Consider the following 5,356-nt stretch of genomic DNA (forward strand, 5'->3'; position numbering starts at 1 on the left):
CTGCTCTCTTTAGAGCTGGCAGGTGGGAACATTTAAGTACACTGAAGCTACCCCCACAGCTGCCCCTTCCCCCAGGTTCTCTGTCCAGGTGAGATGGGAGTTTTATCTATAAGCCCCTACTGGTCTGCTGACTTTTTTTCAGAAATGCCCTGACCAGTGAAGAGGAATCTAAAGAGGCAGTCTGGCCACAGCTGCTTCACCACGCTGTGTTGAGTTCCACCCAGTCTGAACTTCAAGGCCTTTTTAGTGCTGTCAGGGGAAAACCGCCTACTCAAGCATCAGTAATGGTGGATGCCCCTCCCCCCACCAAGCTGGATCATCCCAGGTTGACTTTAGACTGCTGTGCTGACAGGAAGAATTTCAAGCCAGTGGTTCTTAGCTTGCTGGGCTCTGTGGGAGTGGGACCTGCTGAGGCAAGACCACTTGGCTCTCTGGCTTCAGCCCCCTTTAAAGGGGAGTGAATGGTTCTGTCTCACTGAGGTTCCAGGTACCACTGGGATATGAAAAAAACTCCTGCAGCTAGCTCGGTGTCTGCCCAAACAGTCACCCAGTTTTGTGCTTCGAAACCTAGGGCCTTGGTGGTGTAGGCACATGAGGGAATCTCCTGGTCTGTGGATTACAAAGCCAGGGGGAAAGTGCAGAATCTGGGCTGAATAGCACTGTCCCTCACAGCTTACCATGGCTGAGGAAGGGAGGCCCCCCACTTCTTGCACTTGCTGGGTAAGGCAGAACCCCACCATGCTTCTGCTCACCCTCTGTGTCCTACACCCACTGCCTAACCAGTCCCCATGGGATGAACAGGGTACCTCGGTGGGAAATGCAGAAATCACCTGCCTTCTGTGCTGGTCTTGCTGGGAGCTGCAGACCAGAGCTATTCCTATTCAACCATCTTGCACATTTAGATTTTTTTTAGTGCCAGAAGTAGAAGAAATAGAGAAAAATTACAGAAAACTTACTTAAAAATAGCAGCTGAAGTCTTCCAAAGTTTTGGGAGAGATATGCATATACAGATGCAGGAAGCTCAAAAATTCCCCAATTCAACCCAAAGAGTTTTTTTCTAAGGGACATGATAATTAAAATGTCAAAAATTCAAAACAAACTGAGAGTTTTAAAAGTTACAAGAGCCATTTAAAAATACCATATATTGTGTTTTGCATCTGGAGGCTATTATCCCAAGCAAATTAATGCAGAGAAACCCCTCCAAATACCAAATGTTCTAACTTACAATTGGGAGATAAACGTTGGGTACACATGGAAATACAATTGAGAACAGTAGACACTCAAGAGAGTGGGGAGAGAGGGAGGAAGAAAGGGGAAAGAAATTGTTTATTCATTGCTATAATTACTATCTTAATGACACGATCATTCACATTCCAAACCTCAGTGTCACACAATATACTCATGTAACAGTCCTGCACATGTACCTCCTGAATCTAAAACAAAAGTTGAAATTATTAAAACACTAAAAGTCTTCAAGAGAAAAACATTGAGTCACATATAAGAGGATCTGCATTAGACTATGAGCAAAATTCTCCACAGAAACCTTGTAGTTCAGGAGAATGAGATGATTATTGAACGTGCTGGGGAAAAAAAAAAAACAAAAAAAAAAAACCTTACAGTCAAGAATCCTATCTTTAGCAAAGCTATCCTTCAGAGATGAAGGCAAAATAAAGAACTTCCCAGATGAGCAAAAACTGAAGAAATTCATCACAACTATACCACACTTATGAGAAATGTTTAAGGAAGTGCAAAATTTGGAAAAAAATGTATAATGTTCACTATGATGAAAACATGCAAAAGCGTAAAACTCACCAGTATGAGTAAGTTCATAATCATTCTCAGAATACCCTAGTGCTATAATGGTGTCACAGAAAACTTTCAATCCTCTAGCGTAAAAGTCTATAGCCAAAAATAAAAAATATCAACAGCTATAATGTGTGCTTCAGAAAACCACACAAAAATACATATAAATTAAGGCAATCAAAATCCACATTGTGGGGGAAAGAAAAAAGTATCCCAGAGTCCTTATATGTAACCAAACTTAAGTTGTTATCAGCTTAACATAGTCTTTTATAAGATTTTATATGATAGCCCAATTTTAATCACAAAGTAATTATGGCAGATAAACAAATGAGAAGGAGAAAGGGAACAAACCTTAGCATCACAGAAAAACACTGAACCACAGAAGTAAACAACAAAATAAGAGGAAAGAAACAAATGGCTGGAGTGAGTCTATAAATAGCAATAATAGTCTTGAATGTAACTGCATTAGATTTTCAAATTAGAAGTATAGACTTGGTGAATCGATAAAAAAAGACCCAAGCATATGCTGACTACAGGGAGTCACCTCATTGCTTTTTGTTTGTTTGTTTTGGTTGTGGTTTTTTGTTTTGTTTTGTTGGGTTTTTTTAGACAGTCTGACTCTGTCACCCAGGCTGGAGTGCAGTGGCACAATCTCAGCTCACTGCAACCTCTGCCTCCTGGGTTCTAGCGATTTTTGTGCCTCAGCCTCCCACATACCTGGGATTACAGGCACCCACCACCGCACACGGCTGATTTTTGTATTGTTAGTAGAGACGGGATTTCACCATGTTGGCCAGGCTGTTCTCAAACTCCTGACCTCAGGTGATCCACTGCCTCAGCCTCCCAAAGTGCTGGGATTACAAGCATGAGCCACTGTGCCTGGCCTCACCTTACCATTAAAAACAGACTAAAAGTGAAGTGCTGAAAAAAAATTTTATGCAAATGGAAACCAAAAGTGATCAGGAGTAACCATTATTATATCAGATAAAATATACTTTATATCAAATACTTTTAAAGAGACAATGTGGGTAATTTTTTAATGATAAGGTGATTAATTCAACAAGAGGATATAGCAACCATAAATACATATGAACCCAACATTACAGTACTCAAGTATGTTAATACAATATTATGGGATTTAAAGAGAGTGATAAACTGCAATACAATAATAGCAAGATATATCAACACCCCACTTTCAACAATATATAGATCATCTAGACAGAAAATCAACACAGAAACATCAGGCATAAACTATGTCATAGACCAAATGTACCTAACAGACGTGTGAACATTTCATGCAACAGGTGCAGAATATACATTCTTCTCAACTGCTCTGGGGTAGCTAATATGTTAGCTCACCAAATGGGACTTGATAAATTTGAGAAGACAGAAACCAATCAAGTGTCACTGAGGAGACAGAGATTAATCAAGTATCATTTCAGACTTACAATGGTAAATTAGAAATGTACAAGAATAATTTTGGATAACTTACACATACATAGAAAGCCAATAGGACACAGTAAAAGAAGTTCTGAGAAGAAAGTTCATGTCAATGAGTGGACAGATCAAAAATGAAGAAAGATTTCTAATAAACAATGTAACCATGTACTCTGACAAGGTTTAAGAAAAAGAAAAGAAAAAAGGAGCAGGGCAGATAAGGGAGGCAGCAGGTTAGTCAGAGTTCAGAAACTTCACCTGGAAACCATGATTCCCATATGCTCTGTCGTTTCTTTCACCTATGTGTCCAGCTGGCTAGGGCAAGATACCAAAATGTTGACTGGCAACTGCTTTTGATTCACTCACAGTTGGGTGGCAGCAGGAGTCACTGTGGCTCGGTGTAGGCAGCAGCCAGATTCAAGCATAGCCTATTTTCTTCCAACTACAATTGGTAGCTACACAGTCCATCAGGGTCCAGTAGCTTCTCAGTTGCTATTGCCTATGCACCAGCATTTGCCACAGTTATAGTTACCAGGCCTGCTCCAGTAGCTGTTGCTGCTGCTGCAGCAACTGCTGCTTGTGAAAGCTACCCCACTGCACACATAGCAACTGATCATGGTTATACTCAGAGGCAACAAGGAGAACCACCCACCTGCAGCTACTACACAAAACTACCAGGACTCATGCTCATATGTGGGATCCACAGCTCCTGATATCTTATGATAGTAAGCACTACCACCAACAACTAACATAAACTGCTGCTGGTATAGCTGCCAATTTCTAATCTTGGCCTTCTGTGGCTGAAGCTTACTGTCAGACTGCTCTTAAAGCTGAGGAACAACTCAGTATACTCAAGCCCAGCAAACTCAACAAGTAACAGCTATAAAACAAATCACAGCAAGTTCAGCTGTCACTACTTTGTTTATCCTATATCCTCCACTGTACATCCAGTAGCAGCTGCAGCTGCTGTGGTGCCATCCTGTACTCAGAGTGCAACTTACAGTACCTCAGCAGTTATTTATCCTGGTAAATTTTATTCAGTTTATGAAGCAGCAGTGTATTCAGCTGCATCTTTCTACAATTAACAGCTGCTTGAACAGGGACTATCTTTACTAAAGAAGCACAATTCCAAAATACAAAATAAACAACTGAAGCTAAAACAGCCTCCCAAGCCACCAAAGATTCACTATGTTGATGTTTGTAACATTAACTGTGCCATACCACAGACTTATAAGCAACAGTTAGAAGGACAGAAACAATTACAAGTTGTTGCTTCTGCTGATATTTTGTGAGGGTTTCTTTGCAGCCTCACAAAATAACAGCAGAAGCAACAACTCTACTCATGGGACTCAAAATTAGCTACATTGTGAGGTCTTCAATGTGTCTTGTACTGGAGCAGATTCAACAGAACCAAATATTATTGGCCAAGTTACTTTTTCAACAGCTGTGTCACCTTCAAAATTAACTACCTCTCCTTTAAGCAATTGTACTGTGATTACTTCATCAATTGCAACTTCTTCAGTGAAGAGTCTTGTGGCTACAGGAAATTCATCTCTTAATAGCACATCGAGGACTAAAGTGTCAGCGGTGCCTACAAATATGGCTGCCAAAAATATCTACCCCCAAAATCAATTACGTTGGTAATAATAAGCCGCAATCAACATGAAATAAAACACAGTACTTATAAGGAGCTGCATTTGTTAAAAGTATTCTTTTTACTTCTATGGTGCAGATTCCTGAAGTAAATCAAGAGACAGTGTCAGAAAAAAAATCAAACCTGTATATTTTGCTGCTTTCCAGAATGCTGTGCAGCCAGTGGGCCATGATTACCTGGAGAAGGTTTACAATGAAGAAGGAAAAGTAGTTCACTTCCATTGTAAATCATGCAGTTGAAGCTTTAATAATCCCAGTGTCAAGGAGATTCACTTAAAAGGGTGAAGACACATACTTAAATATAGAAAAAAGAAAAATTTAGATTTGCAAGTAGAAGTAAAGTCTAGTATTTTTGAAAGAAAGATTCAATAAGAGAAAATGTAAAAGCAAATGCAGAAGGACTATTGATGAAGGCAAGAGGAGGAACGCAGGAGTATGGAAATGTGATGTTATGAAAAGTGCA

At 40.0% G+C, this 5,356-nt stretch overlaps 1 pseudogene; it reads left to right on the forward strand.

The window, feature by feature from the left end:
• The first annotated feature begins 3,507 nt into the window (after nucleotides 1–3,507).
• Nucleotides 3,508–4,356, forward strand: LOC112615008 (annotated as a pseudogene).
• The last annotated feature ends 1,000 nt before the right edge of the window (nucleotides 4,357–5,356 follow it).

The sequence above is a fragment of the Theropithecus gelada genome, chromosome X (assembly GCF_003255815.1).
Source record: "Theropithecus gelada isolate Dixy chromosome X, Tgel_1.0, whole genome shotgun sequence".
Classification (NCBI taxonomy): domain Eukaryota; kingdom Metazoa; phylum Chordata; class Mammalia; order Primates; family Cercopithecidae; genus Theropithecus; species Theropithecus gelada.